This window comes from Trichosurus vulpecula, chromosome 8, assembly GCF_011100635.1.
Source record: "Trichosurus vulpecula isolate mTriVul1 chromosome 8, mTriVul1.pri, whole genome shotgun sequence".
Lineage (NCBI taxonomy): Eukaryota > Metazoa > Chordata > Mammalia > Diprotodontia > Phalangeridae > Trichosurus > Trichosurus vulpecula.
Genome location: NC_050580.1, coordinates 38,630,577 through 38,652,287, shown reverse-complemented (window position 1 = coordinate 38,652,287; position 21,711 = coordinate 38,630,577). Strand labels below are relative to the sequence as shown.

The 21,711-nt window shown below is 37.9% G+C and overlaps 1 pseudogene; it reads left to right on the top strand.

The window, feature by feature from the left end:
- Positions 1-328: 328 nt before the first annotated feature.
- On the top strand, positions 329-20,931 carry LOC118828052 (annotated as a pseudogene).
- The last annotated feature ends 780 nt before the right edge of the window (positions 20,932-21,711 follow it).

Here is a 21,711-nt window from a genome sequence, read left to right as displayed (position 1 = left end):
AGATGAGCTGGATGCTGGATATAGTCCTTCCTTGTTCTAACTCTTCATATATATATATATATATATATATATTCAGATATATATATATATGATATATGATATATATGAATATATATATATATATATATATATATATTCAGATCCAGGTTAGGGTGAGGGACAGATTCCAAAGCCCCTTAATGGCCTCTTGATTGCTAAACTAATGAAAGTTAATGAAAACTAATTCTGATTTCCTACAAGAGCTACCTATTTATTGGCTGGGCATTCCACCCCTTGTTTTCTACCAATGATTATAAAAGTATGGCAACTGATCTGCTACCTCTGAGTGCTGTAGGACTGTCTTTCAGGGCAATGGATCCTTGGGGACTCACTTCTACTGCCCTATTGGCTTGTGTCCTTTTCCTGATCTTCATATCCCTATGGAGTCAAGGATTCAGAAAGGGGAAGCTCCCACCCGGTCCCACTCCTCTTCCCTTTCTTGGTAACATCCTGCAATTGGATTTCAAGAATATGACTACAACATTCTCACAGGTAACGACTGGATTTTGGGTTTGGATCCTAGCTGCTTGGGCTGTGGGGTGGTGGTGACACAAAGTCTTCAAAAAATAACTGAATCAGGACTGGTGGTAATTTAGTCCTAGGTCACGGATGGAATAGATCAAGGACTCTATGAGTGATATTTTCATTAGCAATGATGTCAGACATGCATCCGTTGTTCTGTCAAAACTTTGGTAGCAGAAGAAATTCAATAATAGAATCAAATATTTACCTTTTGTAATGCATGGTACTAGTCTCTGGGAATACAAAGACAAAAATAACCCAGTCAATTAATGAGAGCTTCTTCAGTACCTACTATGTGCCCAGGACAGTGTCAAACACAGGAGAGAAACATACAGAGAATGAAGCAATCTAGCTTTGAAATGAAATAATTCCTGTTCTCCAGGAGCTTATGTTCTACTAGAGGGAAACAACATATTGGAAGATAAGTAATGGGAAGGTAATTAGATTTCAGAGAAAACACTCATAATTGGGGGACTTGGCACACTGATCCTTTAAAACTTGCACTTTGTGCTTTTATCTGGAACATAATGTAATCACTATGATTTTAACTCTGTTACAAAATGGATGAAATCTGTACAAGTGGTTTTTCAAATTTTTCTTCTCTTACCTTATTTCCTTATGATTCCACCATGCTTTAGTTTTATTCAATGTCCCCCAATTGGACCAGAGGCTGCTACCATGCCCTCAGATAATTCCAGTACCCCCCAGAAGTGGTATCACCCTCTTTGGGAACTTCTGCCCCTAGACCATTGGTTCTCCTTTCAATGAGGAGCAATCACTGTGGAAAAGGGCCCCACTTTCCTCACCACCACCACTACCAATTACTAAACATTTGACCCTGACAGGTAGGTAAACATAAGATTCCTGGGAGTGCCAACCTAGCCCTGCAGACCACTCTTCTTACTTCTATCCAAACTGCTCCCAACATCAGCCCTTGAAGCAACCTACTGGCAGTTGCTTCTGAAGGTGTTGAAGCCACAGATACTGAAAACTAAAAAATTCCCACTACTAAAGTCCTGGGCACTTTTCAACATTTCAGTATCAGAAAAGATATGTTTTTATCAGTGAAATTGACATTATATGTGCTGTATTACCACCAGTTTTGTAACTTTGCCTTGGGAAGCACAAGGCCTTTCTTAGTGATATAGAACTACAGTCTCTTACTACGTATTATTTCCACAATACTAAGCACATAGTAGGTACTTAAGAGATAATATTTTTGTTGGTATTATTAAATTTTATTCTTTTATTTCTTTGTAGCAAGCTAATACACTTTTTTTCCTCAAAGAACATTAAGCAAGGAATGTGGAAGTGACTTCATTTATTTTAATACATAAAAACCCCAAACAATGACTCATAGAATCTGTACTGAAAAGAACTTCACAAGTCATCAAACCCAACCTTCTCATTTTACAGATTGAAGAAAATGAGTCACAGAGAACTTAAGTGACATACCCAGGGTTTCACTGCTAATAAGGGTCAGAGGCAGTAATCAAACCCATTTTACTGGGTATCAAGCCTCTGAAAGCTAAGAAAAAAGAAATGCTATGGTAGGTAAGCATAGTCTTTTCTCCTACAGTTATTTTCCTTTGTATATGTATTTTTGACTAACATTCTTTTCTGGCATTTCATTGTAATGAAAGTGTCCGTAGTGTTCATCACATTGCCTAGCATATAGTAGGTACTTAATAAATACTTATTGACTGACTTTGCCAGAGAGTTCAAGCTCCTGAAGGTCCTTCAGAGTTGAAAAGTCATTAAAGTACTGGCTCAGCAATAGTTTATGAGTTTATGAGTTTATATGACCAACTTAGTTTAATTCGAAGAGGCTCATCACCCTCTGGTCGACACGTGATGTATTTCTTTTTTTTAAATTTCATATTTTATTATTGAATATTTTTAGTTTTCAACATTGATTTCCACAAGATTTTGAGTTACAAATTTTCTCTCTATTTCTACCCTCCCCGCAACTCCAAGATAGTATATATTCTTATTGCCTCATTTCCCAGTCGGCCCTCCCTTCTGTCTCCCTTCCATCCCCTTTCCTCTTACTTTCCTGTGGGGAAAGTTAGATTTCTTTACTCCATTGCCTACATATCTTATTTCCCACTTGTATGTAAAAACAACATTTTTTGAGCATTCTCTTTTAGAACTTTGGGTTCCAAATTTTCTCCCTTCTTCCTTCACCACCCACCCTCCCTAAGAAGGCAAGCAATTCGACATAGGCCACGCTTCCACAATAATCATGTTGTGAAAGATTAACTATATTTCGCTCCAACCTATAATGTCCCCCTTTATTTGATTTTCTCCCTTGACCCTGTACCTTTTCAAAAGTGTTTGCTTTTGATTGCCTCCTCTCCCTATCTGACCTCCCTTCTATCATCCCCCTTTTCTTATCCCCTTCCCCCTACTTTCCTGTGGGAAAAGATGCCCGATTGAGTGTGTATATTATTGCCTCCACAAGTCAAATCCTATGAGAGCAAGATTCACTCATTCCCCTCGCCTGCTCCATATTCCCTTCCAACAGAACTTCTTTTTCTTGCCACTTTTATGTGAGATAGTTTGCTCCATACTATCTCTCCCTTTCTCCCTCTCCCAATATAGTCCTCTCTCACCCATTACTTTTATTTTTTATATATCATCCCTTCTTATTCAACTCATCCTGTGCCTTCTGTCTACATATATATGTATATTCCTTTCAACTACCCAAATGCTGAGTAATGACTTATGAATTACCCACATCATCTTTCCATGTAGGAGTTTAAACAAAACAGTTCAACTTTAGTAAGTTCCTTATGATTTCTCTTTCTTTTTTACCTTTTCATGCTTCTCTTGATTCTTGTATTTGAAAGTCAAATTTTCTATTCAGCTATGGTCTTTTCATTGAGAAAGTTTGAAAGTCCTCTCTTTTATTGACAATCCATATTTTGCCTTGAAACATTATATTCAGTTTTGCTGGGTAGGTGATTCTTGGTTTTAATCTTAGCTCCTTTGACCAATGGAATATCATATTCTAAGTCCTTTGATTCTTTAATGTAGAAGCTGCTAGATATTGTGTTGTCCTGATTGTGTTTCCACAATATTTTAATTATTTCTTTCTGGCTGCTTGCAATATTTTCTCCTTGACCTGGAAACTCTGGAATTTGGTGACAATATTCTTAAGAATTTTCTTTTTGGGATCTTTTTCAAGAGGTGATTGATGGATTCTTTCAATTTCCATTTTACCCTCTGGTTCTAGAATATCAGGGCAGTTCTCCTTGATAATTTCTTAAAAGATGATGTCTAGGCCCTTTTGTGATCATGGCTTTCAGGTAGTCCAATAATTTTTAAATTATGTGTCCTGGATCTATTCTCCAGGTCAGTAGTTTTTCCAATGAGATATTTCACATTGTCATCCATTTTTTCCTTCCTTTGTTTCTGTTTTATAATTTCTTGATTTCTCATAAAGTCACTAGCTTGCACTTTCTCTAATCTAATTTTTAGGATGGCATTTGCTTCGGTGGTCTTTTGGACCTCCTTTTCCATTTGGCTAATTCTGCCTTTTAAGGCATTCTTCTCCTCATTGACTTTTTGGAGCTCTTTTGCCATTTGAGTTAGTATATTTTTAAGGTGTTATTTTCTTCACTATTTTTTGGGTCTCCTTTAGCAAGTCATTGACTTGTTTTTCATGGTTTTCTTGCATCACTCTCATTTCTCTTCCCAGTTTTTACTCTACCTCTCTAACTTGCTTTTCCAAGTCTTTTTTGAGCTCTTCCATGGCCTGAGTCCAGTTCATGTTTTTCTTGGAAGCTTTTGATGTAGTCTCCTTGACTTTGTTGACTTCTTCTGGCTGTATGTTTTGGTCTTCTTTTTCACCAAAAAAAAGATTCTATAGTCTGAGTCTCTTTTAGCTGCCTGGCCATGTTCCCAGCCAACTACTTGATCTTTCAACTTTTTGTCAGGGTATGACTGCTTGTGGAGCAGAGAGTACTTTGTTCCAACCTTCTGGGGCTGTGCTGCTGTTTTCAGAACTACTTCTGTTCCACTGTCACCACAAGTTCTGACACTCCAGTCCTCCTCCTCCCCCAAGAACCACCAACCAGAACCGTGACCCATATCCAAACAGGGCAAAGCAAGTGAACCCTGTGTCTCTGCCAGGAAAGCACTCCCTGCACTCCCCCTCTGATCCACCACTTGATTCCTCACAGGTGGGCCTGGGTCTGGAAGCAACCATGGCTAGAGCTCTGGAAGCAGTCCCAGGAGCTTCCTGCTGGTGCTGCTGCTGTTGCTGCAGCCCCAAGTTCACCTCCACAGCTCCTGGGTCTTTGCCTGGACCACTTTCACACTGATCCAGTAGTTTTCCCACTAACCTCCTCCATTGTCTTTGGCATTTGTGGGATGAGATGTCTGGTAACTGTTACAGCTCAGTGATTCATGGCACTATAGCCTGCTCCACCTGATCTCCTCAGCACCTTGTCTGTCCTGGTGTAGCCCATGCCGAGTTCCTCTCCGCTCCCAGCACCATGTGATAGACCCTTCCCAGCCATCACCCCAGCTGTCCTGGGCTGGAGACCTTCTTCCCTCTGTAGTTTCTTTGGTTCTGTAGATCTAGAATGTTTCAGAGCCATTTTTACAGATGTTTGGAGGGATTTGGGGGAGAGCTTAAGTGAGTGCCTGCTTTCCAGCCACTGGCTTGGCTCTGTCCCCAAGAAATGATATTTTTTTACAGTTCTTTCAATGGCCTCAAATTTCAGCCCAATGTTTCTAGTATTTCTCCTTTATGGTGAATAATTGATCAATAAAAAGCCATCTTTGAGGACATATTATGTTCCAGGACCTGTGCTAGTTCCTAAGGATACAAAGACACAAGCAAAATGATCCATGACCCCAAGGATTACACATCTGAATGAGTGAAAACCACATGTGCACACATACTCATTAAATGACCTCATGACTTACATATTCATTTATGTAACCCTACATTTGTGTTTCACTACAATGGTACAATAATTTTGTGTTCATTCTATCCTCATAGAATTCAGAGAGCTTTTGCAGTCATCCCTTTGAGGGGCAAAGCTTCTAGTTTGTATATAGATTGGGGAACACAGCTAATGGGGAAATGTGAGAATTTGCAAAGCAAACATGTAAAATATGGTGAAAATAAATGTAAGGTAATATTTGGAGGGGAAGGCATTGGCCTTTCTGGCTGGGAGAGGTGTCAGGAAAGACCTTGTACAAAAAGTGACACTTGAGCTAAGCTTCAGTGGAAACTAGGAATTCTAAGAGTCAGAAGTAAAGAAGGAGTGCATTGAGGGCACAGGGCTTGCAAAAGCTTTGCAAAAGCAAGACTGTGGGAGACAGAGCATTGTGTGAGAAGCAGCAAGAAAGTCAATTTGTCTAAACCATGGAATAAATGAAGAGGAATAATAATATCATAAAGGTTCCATCCAGCTTGTGAAGGGCTTTAAATGCCAAAGAAGTTTTCATTTGGTCCCAGGTATAATAAGGAATCATGGAAGTTTGTTGATCAGGGGAGTGAAATGGTATGACCTGTACCAATACAGTGGCATCTTAGCCAGGAATAAGCAAGTTGGGAGGAGGGTATGGTTTTAAGCTAAGGATGGTGAATTCTATTTTATTCTTGAGTGTGGGATGCCTGTGGATATTCAAGAGAGAGAGTAGGGCAAAATGTGTAGATCTGGGAGTTATTTCCAGCATAATAATGATATGACTAAGTGAAAGTACAGAAAGAGAAGATGGCCTAGGACTGAACCATGGGTAAAACCCATAGTTCGATATGGGCTATGATTGAGCAGAGGAGACTAATGACGAGTAATAATACAGGTAAGATTAAACAAGACAGGGAGACAGTCACATACACACACATGCAGACATAAAGACAGAGAGAGAGTGATACAAGAAGCCCAGAGAGAGCATAGTGTCACAAGCTGTAAAGAGGTATAAAAGAATGTGGATTGAGACCAGACCATCAGATTTGGCAATACAGAGAACATTAGCAACTTTGGAGTCATCAATTGGAGTTGACTAGTTATGACTGAAGAATTACCACAAAAATTAAAGAAATAGGAGGAGAGGCAATGAGAGTAGATAGCTTTTGTTAGGAGATGGAAATGTCCTCTGCAATTGTTGTAGCTTTTTCCCCGTCCTCTTATAAATCTTCCATGGGTCATCTACCCAACATCCACCTGAGGGCCTTTTTACAATCTCTCTACAGCAGATATGTACCAATGGAGCACAAAGGGAGGGTCTACTTGAGAAAAATACAGTGGCACATAATGACAGGGATTCCCAAGGAGCAAACTAAAAGGAATGAGAGTACAACTTTGTTGTCCCATAGATAATGCCTTTATATACCCAGAATTCATCAACAACTCATGGTCTCATGCACACATAGCTACTGGCATGTTATGAAGCAGTTGTGGTAATGAATTCCAACTTTCTAAAGTTTCACCAGAACTTCATCCTGTTTCTTGACATTTTTTTCACAGCTGGCTGAAAAATATGGCCCCATCTATACTCTTTATCTTGGAACCCAGCGTGTTGTGGTGCTACATGGATATAACATTATCAAGGAAGCTCTAGTTGATCAAGGAGATGTTTTTACGGAAAGAGAAGATATACCGATATTTGAAGATCTTGCCAAAGGAAAAGGTAAGTTTCTTTTACTCAGAAGAGTCACAGAAAAGCAAAATGTATGGCAGAGTGTATCCAGTAGAATATACTCCTCTGGAGTATAGTTACTGGTTTCATTTTTATTATTTTATTCCCTGCACCTAGCACAAGACCTTTATGTAGTAGATACCTGATACCTACCATGTTGCCATTGCATTTTGGATTGAATTGAATAAAATTAAACTTGATCAATGAACTAATCCAATGAACTAAGCCACCATACCTCTCTCCCCACCTCCAATATCAGAGTGACCAATGTCCCATTCTTTTCCTTTGTCTAGGAGTTGTTTTCAGTCACGGAGAGAGGTGGAAACAAATCCGCAGATTTTCTCTCATGACCCTAAGGAACTTTGGGATGGGGAAGAGAAGCATTGAAGAGAGAGTTCAAGAAGAAGCCCAATGCCTGGTGGAGGAGCTCAGGAAAACAAAGGGTTGGTTTTCAGTTCTTTCTGCCTAGTCATGTGAGGTTGAACTGCTGACTCTTCTCCAGTCCTAAATGCTCCTTGCTCACTTATATTGCATTTTAAAAGTCTCTGCTTTGGTCCACTGACCAGGTAATAATTCTGCTGGGCCAGAGAACTCCCTTCTTTTTCATGTATTCAGGTATTATAAGCATATTTACCCTCCATATATACAGTAAAAGAGGTTGTATAGGAGAACAATATTCATTAACCATAAAAGAACTAGGCAGTATATACGGATATGAGTAGAAGGGATGCCTAGACCCTGTCTGATTAGAAATATTTCTATTAAAGTTGATTCCCCCTGCCCCCATTTGGTATTTTTTTCCACACTAGGTCATCCCACTGATCCCACCTTCATCCTTGGCTGTGCCCCATGCAATGTGATCTGCTCTATCCTCTTCCATGATTGATTCAAGTACAATGATGACAAATTTCTATATCTGATGAAGTTGTTAAATGAAAACTTTCAGCTGCTTAACTCACCATGGGCACAGGTAAGGCCAGAGCTGGCTTCTTATTGTGTGCTTGTTTGCCAATTTAGGGTTAGATTTCAGAAGACTTATGGAACTGATGGGATTTGTGTAGAGTAGCTTACTACTCCCAAATGTGCAAGAAGGCTACTCTTTGACTGCTCCTTGGATTGAGGGATCACAAGATCAGAGGATTTAGAGACAGAAAGGAATTTAATGAATAGGGGGCTAGACATGGAATCAGAAAGAGTGAGTTTGAGATCTACCTCAGGCCTTAACAGTTGCATGACTCTTGGAAAGTCACTTCACCTGTGTCATCCTCAGTGTCCTTATCAGTAAAATGGGGATAATAATGGCACCTACCTACCAAAGTTGTTGTGCAACTCAAATGAGCTAATATATGTAAAACACTTTGGGCACATAATGTTCTAAATAAATGCTAGTTATTGTTGGTATTATTGGTATTATTATTGCTGCAGAGAGTAAGAAACAGAGGTACAAAGAAAGGACATGGTGTCTCTGTCCATGTCACAGAGCATACATAGTGACCCAGCTCTACTGACTTCAAATCCAATGATCTTTCTATGTAATCACTCTCTGCTAAAGGCTAAACAATCTCACCTTCACAAAACAGATTGAAGTAATTTAGCAAGAAAGATTAATCTTTAACATCTGTAAGTCCTTGTGCTGATATTGTGAATTTCAGCACCATGGTCAGCCCAAGCCTCCTTACTCTTAGCAAGGAGAGTGAGTAGTGATCAATTTAGGAAATGATGGCTTAGTTTCCTTCTTTAGTTTCATAGGACCCACAGGCTATCCTGCTATCAACTCATAACCCTCCCTTTTGTCTGATAACCATCAATGCCAGTTAGAGAATGGAAGTATCTTGGTTTGGGGCTACAGAGATAAACAAGCTAGACTTTCCCAGGAGGTAGAAAACAGTATCTTGTTTGTCTGTCTGGCATTCTAGACCATCCAAATCTGGCATCCCCTTAATTATTTAGCTTGATACACGTACTACTCCACTTCATGTACTGCATGACTGTCCCAGAGTCTGGGACATTCTCTCTCCCAGAGTCAAACTCTGTGCTTCTTTGACATTTGGGATTTGTTTTCCCTGTCCCCTATTCTTTGTGTGTCCTTCAGTTACACTTTTTACCTGTTAGATTTCTACCCACCCATTAAAGTCAAACCCAAATGCCACCTCCTCCTGAAATGTACCTTGTTCTCTGCAATTAGCAGTGATTTCAGGTTATTGTATATGCCGTGGGATTTTATTTACATGCTTCTGATGCACCAATTATGCATTATTCATTTAAGACTTATCTTTGTGTGTTTACCTTATTCTCCTTCTAGAAACTAAACTTCATGTGAGCGGGGATTATACCTTTTATAAGTATTTTATCTTTCTTAACACCTCATATTCTGCTCTACATTGATCAAGTAGTTTATACTTATCCATTGAATTGACCTAAATGGATTAGTAATTGATTAGCAGAAACTCATTCAGTTGAACTTATGGTGAGAAAGTTCATTATACAGCATACCCTCTGATTTCCCTTCCTACACAAAAAAGTGGAAAGCAATGGCCTACCTTCTCTTGAAAGCCTTTTGACAGTGCTAAGATTTTCCAGATCCTTTGATAGCCCAGGATCATCTCTATGCCAGGACTAGGCATAATAGGAGAACTATAGTGGAGGAAACTTATCTATTACTACTTAACTCCAAAATGTCTTTTTAGTTAGTAACTTCAGCAAAGTCACTAGTTGTAAAACAATCTCACATAATTCATCACTATTTCTGTATATAATAAGTAAGGGCAACCAAGAAGAGAAAGAGAAATAAATTCCATTAAAAAGTATAGAAACACTTGGGAGTCTGCTTATAAACATGCACATAGGAACTTTTTAAATACAACAACTAAAAAGTTCTCTTATGTAGAAATGAAGACTGACATAAATAATTAAAGGAATCTCAATTGATCATAGGCAGGCTGAAACAATATAATAAAAATAGCAATATTCAATTCGTTTACTTATGAATGTCACACAAATCCAAGGATTATTTGATAGAATTAGAAAAAAATGATAAAATTCATCTAGAGGATAAAGTGTAAAAAACCTCAAGGAAATTATGAAAAAAAAAATGGAAAAAGAAGAGAGCCTAGCAGGACCAGATCTCAAAATGAAGTTACTATATTTAAAAATAGAAAAATAGATCAGTAAAATAGTTGGGGCATACTGCAAATAGAAACAATTTTAACCGGCAGCCTAAACCCCAGCTCTTGGGGTATGAAGTCACCATTTGACAAAAAAGTGCTGGAGAAACTAGGAATTGTTCTGGCAAAAGTAGTTAAGACCAAGAGCTCATACTTCATATACATGGATTAGCTTCAAATTATATATAATATATATAAAAGATCACATCACATAAACTTAGAAATAAAAAGAAGTTGTTATTTTCCAGAGGTATGAATATGGACAGTTCATGACAATACAATGAAGTTAGGGAACCACAGAAGATTACAGGAGCAATTCTGATATATAAAATTGAAAATTGTTAGCACAAACAAAGTCAATATGGCTACAATTAGGAAGGAAACAGTAACTTGGTGGAAAACATTTGGAACATGTTTCTCTGATGAAGATATTATTGACTAAATTTGTAAGGAATCAATTCAAATTTATTGGAGTCATTTTCCAACTGATATATGGACAAAAGATATGAACAAGCATTTCTCAAAGGAAGACATCCAAGTAACAAGCAGCTGTATGAAAAATTTGCTACAAAATCATTAATTAGAGGTAAAATTAAAAGCAAATATTACCCTCATTTGGAAAAGTTGATAAAATAATAAAATGACAAATATTGGTGGAGCTGCATAAAAGCTGGTACATTAATGTGATGTTGGTGAAGCAATTCTGGAAATCATTTGGAAGTGTGCCTCAAAAGTCATGAAACTGCATACCCTTGCAACCACCAATTCCTCTCTTAGTTTTGATCCCTACAGACATCAGAGAAAAATATAAAAGGATTACTATTTTTAAAAACATACTAACTTTTTGTTGTGGTAAAGAACTGGAAGTTGGGTGGTACACATCAGTTTTGAAACAGTTGGAAAAGTATGTTACATTAATTTAATGGAATACTATTTTACTTAAAGAAATAATTTAAAAATGAGTTCAGGGAAGTCTTGAAAGAAATATGTAAACTGATGCACAGTGAGACAAGGAGAACCAGAAGATCATTTTTATCCAATGGAAACAACATTGTAAACACAAAATACTTTAAAAGATATAATCACTTATCAATGCAATGACCAATGTTGATTACCACAAACCCAGGATAAAATATGCTGCCCCTTATAGGACAGTTGACAGATAGAATATGCAGAATAATACATACATTTATGAACATAGACAACATGTGATTTGTGTTTTACTTGACTATTCATATTTGTTACTGCAGGTTTTTTTAATTTTAAATTCAAGGGGCATAGAGGGATAATGTTTATTTACTGACAAAGAAAAAATGCACAGAAATTGATTTTACACTTTCTGCTCTCAGAGAATCCTTGTCTTCCTCTCACTTCAAGTGCTGAGCTTCTCTGATGGTCTGAGCTTTCCTTTTTCTGACATCTCTAATTAATTGTTTTTCCCCCAACCCTAGCCTCCACCCCCACTGGAACTTGGCAGCACTGTGCTCTGGCAATATTCCATTTCTGGAGGAGAAAGAAGCATTGTCTTCTACTCAGGTTGCTTTCTCTGGTCCATGCTCATTTCAGTCAGAGAAATGAGATTGTTTCTCCCTGAAGTTCAGTGCTGACAACAGCTTCTGGCTTTCCTTGTTTTTTTGTGTATAACCCTGAAACTTGCTCTGTCCAATTAGGATAAGATATTTTGTCTACTCCTGGCTGCTGGAAACTCCTCATATTTCATAACTGACACGAAGTTTTTCCTGAATGGAAGCCTTTAAAAAACATTCTGCCAGTTTACAGTACTTTAGAAGTTGTCATAAAAATTGGCCCCAAATGGCTTTCTTAAAAATGTGGACAACTCCTGACTTCTCCTTGCAAGTGTTTCCAAATGCATTTAAACAAACGTAAAGAACACATTTTGGAGGGACTTCAGGAAAGCCAGTGCATTGACTTACTCTTGATGAAGCTGTAAATTGATCCAGGCAATCTAGAAAGCAATTTGTGTCTATCCCTGCCAGATTAGTAAATTATGTATAAATTTTGAAACAGCAATACCACTACTTGGCCTGTGCTCACAAGAATTTTTTTTAAAAAAGAAGAAAATATGAAAAATAGAAAACTATATGCAAATTATTGAAAGCTGCTTTTTATGGCTATAAAGAACTGCAGATTAAGGAACTTTTCATCAAGTGAGGGAAAGCTGGAGAAATTATAACATATGAATGTAATGGAATTTTACTATGTTGTGAAAAATGATGAAAGTGAAAGTTTCAGACTTACAAAGATTTTATGAATAGAAGCCATGTAAAGAGGGCAGCTGTGTGGCTCAGTGAGACCTGAAGTCAGGAAGACATCTTCCTGAGTTCAAATTTAGCCCTATACACTTACTAGCTATGTGACCCTGGGCAAGTCACTTAACCTCCTTTGTCTCTATAAAATGAGCCAAAGAAGGAAATACCAAAGTACTCCAGAATCTTTGCCAAGAAAACCCCAAATAGGGTCACAAAAGTCAGACACAATTGAAACAACTAAACAACAACAAAGTGAGCACAATCACTTTGTAAAACACAATGATACTGGAAGGACAAATGCCATGTAAGTCTAAATAACTAATGATGCAAGGACCCACAATGATTTCAGAGGAAGCACAGTGAGCCATGCTACTCACCTCATGACAGAGAGGGGAATAGATTCAAGATGGACAAGGTGACACACATTTCTGTCTATTGCCAAGGTGGGGATTTCTTTTGCTTGACTATGTATATTTGTTTTAATAGTTGTGTTTTTCTTTTCTTCCAAATGTGTAGTGCAGATGAGAGAAAATACACTTTGTTAATGAAAAAAATAATTAAAATTAAAAAGAAATGTAATGCTTTTGAATAAAACATAGTAGTATATAATTAAAAATTTAAAGCTGTTTTTCATGACAGTAAACTCACATGTGTTTGCTTGGGTTTGGGGGTGTCTGTGTGTAGCTCTGCAACTTTTTACCAGCATTTAGAGAGTACCTTCCCGGAACACATAAAACCTTTTTTAAAAATAATAAGGAAATAAAGCATTTCATTTTGGAAAGAGTGAAGGAACATCAAAAAGTATTGGACTCCCACAACCCACAAGACTACCTTGACTGCTTCCTCTCCAAAATGCAGCAGGTAAGATGCATGGGGGAAGCACCTTATTTGATGAGTAAGTCTGATATTCCAAGAATTCTTACAGGCCACTCTCTTCAAAACACAAGAAGGGACACTGGAGAGTCTCAAGGTATCCATGTCCCCCAAGGATGCCATCTGCTTTCTAGAAATTTGGCTTTGTTTGGTCTGACCATGTTCCTTCACTGCACTCTGTATGGAAAATGAGATTGGAAAAGTTCCACTTTTCTAGCTGCTGAGTTGCTGATCTGGGATTTCCTGTTTGGAGGGGAATATCATATTGGAAAATGATAATAGGAATCAATTAATAAACATTTACCAAGCATCTACTATGTTCCAGGACCTCTGCTAAGTGTCAATGATACAAAAAGAGGCAAAAGACAGCCCCTGACCTCAAGAAGCTCACAATGTAGTGGTGGAGATAATATGCAAACAAATAAGTAAAAGTAAGTTCTAAACAGAAGAAATGGGCTGCAGAGCATGACTTGCAATCAAAAAGATTTGATTTCAAAGCTAAATTTATGCACTTTCTAGATGTGTAATCCTGTGCAAATCTTATCACTACTATCTGCCTCAGTTTCTTCATTTTTAAAATGAGCTTAATAACGTTTAGCTCCCAGGATGATTATGAAGATAAAATATTTTCCAAAGCAAATTGTAAACCTTATAACATTATATAAATACTAAATATTATTTTATATGCTAGCTATAACTAGATCCCATAAAAGCACTCAAAATTAAATAATTTCATGAACAGAGCAGCCTTAATTTTGCCCCTGGAAAAATGAAAGATACAAAAGTCTCTCAGAAACCCACAAACAAATTAAGGAAACAAAGCACTTATAGTATCCCATACTGTACCCTGACAATGAAAATTTAGTCAGAGTTGCAATCAGGACATGAGCCCAACATTCTAATTAACCCTTAACTATCTTCCAGTCCCCCATAATTCCACTCAGTCTGATGGAAGAAGCTAGGTGGTGGTATGGATAGAATGCTGAGCCTGAAGTCAGAAAGACTTGTGTTCAAATCTAAAGTCAGATACTTTATAGCAGTATAACCCTGAGCAAGTCACTTAACATCTTTCTGCCTCCATTTATTCAACTATAAGATGGATATAATAATAACATCTACCTCCTATGGTCATTGCAAAGATCAAATGAGACAATATTTGTAAAGTGCTTAGCACATTGCAAATGCATGATGAATGCCTATTTCCTTCCTTCCTTTATATTCTAAACAAATGGATTAAATATATCCTAGAAGGAAAAATCATTTTGGGAGTGCTAAATGTCTGAACTGCCAAAAAAACTTATGGGAATGCAGGAGTGAGAGTAGGGAGGACAGAGTAAATGTGTTCTCTCCTTCAATACCTTCATGGCAGTATCAATAACTTTTTCCTCTGTATTGACATCACAACCACCCTACTTCAGGTCCCTATCATCTCTCTCCCTGAAAATAACAGTTTTCTCCTAACAGCCCTCCAAGCATCAAGACTCTCAATCCATTCTTCACAAATCTGGAAAGTTAACCTGCGTAACTCCCCTGATCAGGAAGCTTCAGGGCAGTTAAGACAAAACAGGAACTCATCTGTTTGGCATTTAAAGCCCTTCACAATCTGGCTCCAGCCTCTCTTTCTAGGCTCGATATGCATTTCCCCCATCATGCCCTCTATGCTCCAGCCAAACTGGCCTGCTTCTTCTCTGTACACAATATTCAGTCTTTTGCCTCTTTGACTTTATACAGTCTGTCCCCCATACCAAGCATGCTCTCACTCTCTTTCCTCAACTCATAGCAGCCCAAATATCCTTCCACACTTAGCTGTTACCTCCTTTGAGCAGGCTTTTCTTATTCCTCCTGTTGTTAATATCCCACCCCAAAATCTCTGTGTATTTCTTTTGTGTAGATACCATACGTGTTTCTCTTTAAATGTGTTGCATTTATCCAGTTGGATATAAACTCCTAAAAGGAAGGGACTGTCTTATTTTTATCATTTTCTTTTATATCACCACTACCTAGCACTCTGCTTGGCACACAAAAAATATTTTATATATATTTATTGACTGACTGATTTAATATGCTGGTAAAAATCTGAAACACTACAGAACCAAGCAGAGATCACTCACATGTTCACTAGAGACTTTCTTCCAGTTTGAAAACTCAGCTGTCCTTGAAGACTCTAACACCCTCCCTAGATACATTGCTACTTTACTGCTGTTGTCTCTATAATTTTTACCCTTGTTTTTTCAGTGGCTCTAAGACAATGGGAGATTTTTAAAGAAATAGTTTTAAATTGACATAAAAGTAAAAGAGTATTGATTCAATTGCTTAATCTTTTCTTATTATTTTTTTAACTTACCTTATGCCTGTCTGGTTTGAAGTATTCCAGGTCACATGCCTGAATCATTTTGAGTTTCTTTCTAGGAAATTCCTGAAATCCATTCTTTTTTTCTATAAATTCATCTTCTTTTATCTAATATTCATTCCCTTCCACCCAATGAAGAAAAGATAAACAAAATCCTTGTTAAATGTCAGCATAATCAAGAAAAAATTGATTTGTTAGCCATGTCCAAAAATACATGTTCCATTCTGCATACTAGTCCATCAGCTCTCTGTCACAAGGCTGGTAAGAGTATCTTTTTTCTAATTATTAATTTATTTATTTTTAGTTTTCAACATTTACTTCCATAAGGTTTAAATTTTCTGCCTCTCCCTCTCACCTCCCTCCCCAAGACAGCCTGAAATCTGATATGGGCTCTACGCATACATTCCTATTAGGCAAGTAGCATTCTTTATCATTAGTCTTCTGTGTTCATGATTGATAATTGAATTAATATTAATTCATAAATCTTTCAAAACTGTTCATTTGTACAATATTGATGGCTGTAAGTTCATCTTATTTTGTGCAGGATTAAGCTCATTTTGGCAGGATTACTTATTTAGAACTATAACCTAATCTGCTTTAATTTTGATGTTACTGTTTTACAGTCTTTTTTACTTCTGAGAGATTTGACTTATTGAAATGTATTTTCCTTGATAGATAAAGAGCATAGTTTCCTTTGCCCAAAGCACTTGTACTGTGTTGATGATCTAGTGTTGGAATACTACAGTTCTTGATGTGTTCAACTTGATGCTTCTTTCTCTTTGATAGCCTCAGAATTTCATAAATATGTATTTTGCCCTCAGTTTTTAACAATTGTACATTTTCTCTTTATTGAAGTATTGTGTGCAGGATTTAAAATTAATTCTATATTTCTAAGATATATAAGAACCTTAATTTATTACTTCATGTCCAGTCTTCAAGAATATTTTGGCTTCTATGTAGTCAATGTGTTCTTCCGATATCGTTGTCTCTACATTTTGCGTCAAAATTTCTCTATTTTCTATCACCAAATCTACTAGTTTCATCTTAAAAGAATCTATACAACTTTAGGCACATTATTTATTATATATTCCAAATTATATAGACATTTTTTGAGGGGAAACTATTATTTCAGTCCAATCTTCATCCTTATTTCTTCTTTTAATTCTTTTCTTTCTCTGTGTGAAACACTTTAATAGTAATAGCATTTAGATCATGTGAACAAAATGAATGTGGGGGAAGATTCCTAGGACAAACTTATATGCTTACTAATGGTTTTCCCTGCTGTTTCTGATTACATAACTTATTTTGCAACTCTCCTTTAGGAGAAAGATAATCCCCAATCTGCATTTGACTTAGAGAATCTAAAAACAACTGGGGTAGACTTATTTGCTGCAGGAACAGAGGCAACCGGCAGCACTCTAAGATATGGCCTACTGCTCATTCTGAAACATCCTGAGGTCCAAGGTAAAGTACAAGAATTGCCAAGCTTATTGACTAGGATTCCTTTCCCAGGCCTGTACCTTGCTGAGGACCTGAAACCATGTTTTGAACTTTTGGACTTGTATGACTCCCATAAAGTTCAGCAACAGGTCAGACAGTAGCATATTTGAGAAAAGAGAACATATGGACAAGGCCCAATAGTTATTTAAGTAAGTGAAGGTCTACCATGGGCAATTCAGTTCACTCTAACAAACATGAATGAAGCTCCCACTGGGCACCCTAAGCTGTATCCTTAGGATACAAAGACTCAAAATGCCTCCTTTCCTCAAATGGATTATATTCTGCCAGGGCTGGTTCTTATGGGTCTAAGGAAGCAGTGCTAGGAACCATGGATAGAAGTTGAAATTGACAAACAGAGGCTTCATGTAAGGAAAGACTTGCCAACTATTAAAGTTCTCCCAAAACCAATCTACCCGCTGTAGAGGTAGTAAGTTCTCCCTTCGTAGAGATTCTCAAGCAAAGGCTGGGTAACCCTTTGTTCATTCCAATAGAAATGAGATCCCTGTTCAAGTATGGTTGGCCCTGGGTGAAAATGGGTAATTTCTAATACTAACATCCCATGCCCCAGCAACTCATGACATTGAGACAACAGTTGAGATAGAAACCTGGTGACTGGTTTAAATTAAGATAATGAAATCACCAGCACTATCAAATTCAAATGAAGACATCTACTTTCTTTGACAATAATAGATGGTATCAATATAAAAGATGTAAAGTTTGCAAATTACTTGCCATGTTATTTCATTTGATGCCCTCTGAGGGAGGTGCAGATATTATCTCCATTTTACAAATCAGGATAATATATTTATAGGTGTAGGGAACCTTACAAGATGGATAATGAATGATGCCCATTTTTTCAGATGAGGAGAATGGGCCTTAGATAGATTAAAAGATTTGCCTAATTTATACAGATAGTGTCTAAAGAGGAATGCAAAAGCAGTTCTTCCTGACTCCTATCTGCTAAACCATGGAAAGGTATCCTGTTGCTCTTGCAAAAATATTTCTACCTTAACAGAGTAAAAGAATGACAATGAGACCACCTGAGAATCATCTTACATCATATGATTAGCCAGATATTCTACACAGGCTCTGTTGGGCAGTCTCAGTAGACTAGGATGCTCAGTGTTTATTCATATTTTTTATCACTGCAGCAAAAATTCATGAAGAAATTGATCGTGTGATTGGACATAATCGAGTTGCTTCCATAAAAGACAGACAAGATATGCCCTATATGGATGCTGTGGTCCATGAAGTGCAAAGATTTGTTGACCTCACACCTCTAAACCTGCCCCATGCAGTGACCAAAGACATCCAGTTTCAACAATATGTCCTCCCTAAGGTCAGTAGTCATGGAAGAATGGGATCTAGTGTTTGAAGAGATCTTAAATATCATCTGTTCCTGTGACGTAATTTTGAACATAGGAAAACTGATGCCCATTGTAGTGAACTCACATGATGTTCCCCATAAGGCAGGCATTTATTATTAGAAACAGCTCACTTGGATGTGGTGCTGAATGAAGAATGAGAGGAAAGTGCATACTTACATCTGTTCTCCATGCTTCTCATTTTCCACAGCAACATTTTGGAAAGAAAACATACAAGGAAAATAATAGTGAGACTGCTCAATCAAAATTTTAAAAAATATCATTTTCTCTCACTAGAACATGAAGTGGATTGTGTAAATTACATTATCTGTTCCATTGTACAGATTGAAACACTGAGTCTCAGGTGCAATGACTTACCTAAGGCAATTTAAAAGTGTGGGAGCAGAGTGGAGACCCAGGTCTTTAGATTCTAAAGTACTGCTTTGCAGGGTTACTAAATAAACATCGATTGAATTGAATTGAATCAGATTGAAGTTTGCAAGCAATGGCTGATCAGAATTACTGTCCCTCAAAGATAGAAGAAGGGAGTAACCTACCTTATTTCACATTTAATATACCCCATTGAGTGCATTGTTCAATTAAAATCATCAAGCTTCAGAGAAAATAAAACACTGTGTGAGAATTTCTGGGCCAAGTGCTGTTGACAAAAGGCAAGAATAGGTTATTGAGGAATTTGGCTTCTCCTGGAGTGAGCACAATTGAGAATCAGAAAAGTCCTCCCAAAGTATTATTTCTTTCCTTCACAACTGAGCTGTGACTTGACTGGAAGAGTGGCTTCCTGCTGAATCAACTCCTTCAGAAGGAAGCCTGGTCTGTACCTAGAGGCTTTCGGCATTACCTGGGTCACTGAAAATTCACATGTCTTGCCAGCTCTCACACAGGCAGCAGGTGCTAACATGAAGTACAGAGCAAGGAACTGAGGAGAGACAGAGCTCAGGACCTTAGCCAAAGCTTCTTTTAGAAAGGGGGACCCAAGCAAAGCCTTGGAGAAAGCTGGGTATTCTAAAAGGCAGAAGTGAGCAAGGGGTGTCTTAGAGGCATGGGACATAGACATTATAAAGGTAATTATAAAGATCACTGAAGGAGCCATGTGGATCAGGAACAACAGTTGTATCAGTTTATCTGGATACCCAAGGATGGCATGATGGGAATAATAATGGGGACATCAACCTAGAAAGCTAGACTGGGGCCTATGCAGATTCTCAATAGCTAGACAACACAGTCAATACCATGCACAAAGGAATGTGCTTTTTGTATTCGAGACAATAAGGAGCCACTAAAGTTTCTTGGGACTGGCAAACAAAGGATATTCATGATGATAACTGACTTTCCCCTGGAATTTCTTCCCTCTAGGGCACAACAATCTTCCCACTGCTCTCCCCAGTCTTGTATGACAGCAAAGAGTTTCCCAACCCTAACCAGTTTGACCCCCAGCACTTTCTGGATAAGAATGGGAAATTCAAGAAAAGTGAATACTTCATGCCTTTTTCCATCAGTGAATAGAAACCCTTCCTTCTCTACCTCTCACTGTAAAAGGAAAATCCTGTTTCTCCTACCCTCCTCTGGTTTAGCCTCCTCCTGCTAGTTCTTATAAGGATACACCACCCACCGTGGCATGTGACACAATTTTTTTTCTAGTATTCCCATGGCTTGGCTTCTTCTCAGGTCCCTTAACAGATGGACTGAGCCTCTTCGCTGGCTTAGCAGCCCACATATTTTAGTGGAACTATGTCTCCATTGCAAGATTCACTGCACAAGCCTTCATGGTAGGAAGAATAGTGTGAAGAAGGAATTTGTTGCTGCCCCTAGTAATGGTTATTAATGGCTGATATAACTCACAATAATAGTAGTCACTATTACAGCCCTTCTACATCCTTCTCTTTTACTCCCTTCTCCACTATTGTACTGGTCCAGTGGGCTATTTCACTTTGGCTGACACTGTGATATTTTGTGAAGATTTCTAAGCACAATTTTGTTTCTTTCCAGGAAAACGGTCTTGTCTTGGAGAGGGCCTGGCAAGGATGGAGTTATTTTTGTTCTTTACCAGCATTCTACAGAATTTCACCCTCAAACCAGTTGGGGATCCAAATGAAATCAGCATGAAGACCAATCACGTTGGGTTCACCAATGTTCCACCACATTATCAATTGTGCTTTCTTTCCCACTAGTCAGAAGACAAGTTGATTTGGTAATTAGCCAGCTCATTTCATCTTCTAGGTGCAATTTTTTGACTGGAATTCCCTTGAAAGAAAGAAAAATTGCCACCTAATGATTAAAAAGGCTTTTAATTTTCAGGGACAAGATAGGCTAGCAGAGTACCTCTGCATGTTATTTGGTAATAGGGGCTGCATTATAGACATTCATGTGTAGCCCTCTCAGCAATATCTCCAGCCACATCCTCAGTTCTTGTTTTAGGGTATAGCTGGAGATACCCGAAGCATCCACCCCAAAACCCATATTAGTTTGTATTTTTCACATTTCATCCTGGATGATCTTATTTTATATAGTATATTACTTGTTTGTGATTTTAGGATGCAATAAGCATGGCTGTGTGGCTAGTAACTCCTGATATGCAAATGTGTATTTGTACTTTATGTTGAGGATTTAAGATTTCAAAGGCAGCAAGGTAACATGGAAGGATTCCTAGCTTTGGGGGCACAGTACTGGAGATGAATCCTGCCTCTAATGTGTGGCCTGGAGAAAATACCTTCATCATTTGTTGTCACATCAGATTCTTCATCTCTCTCAGGAAAGGTTTGGGCTACATGGGCTCAGAATTCCCTAATGAGTTTTCACCTATGATATTTTGATCAGGGTGGAAAGTCCACTCATCCATCCTTTGGGTCCTCACTCCATCTATCTTCTCATGCTCTTCCTTTCAGTATCTTGACCCAATAGTGAACCATCTTTAATTAATCTCCACTTTCATGCCCCATGTCCCCTTGTCC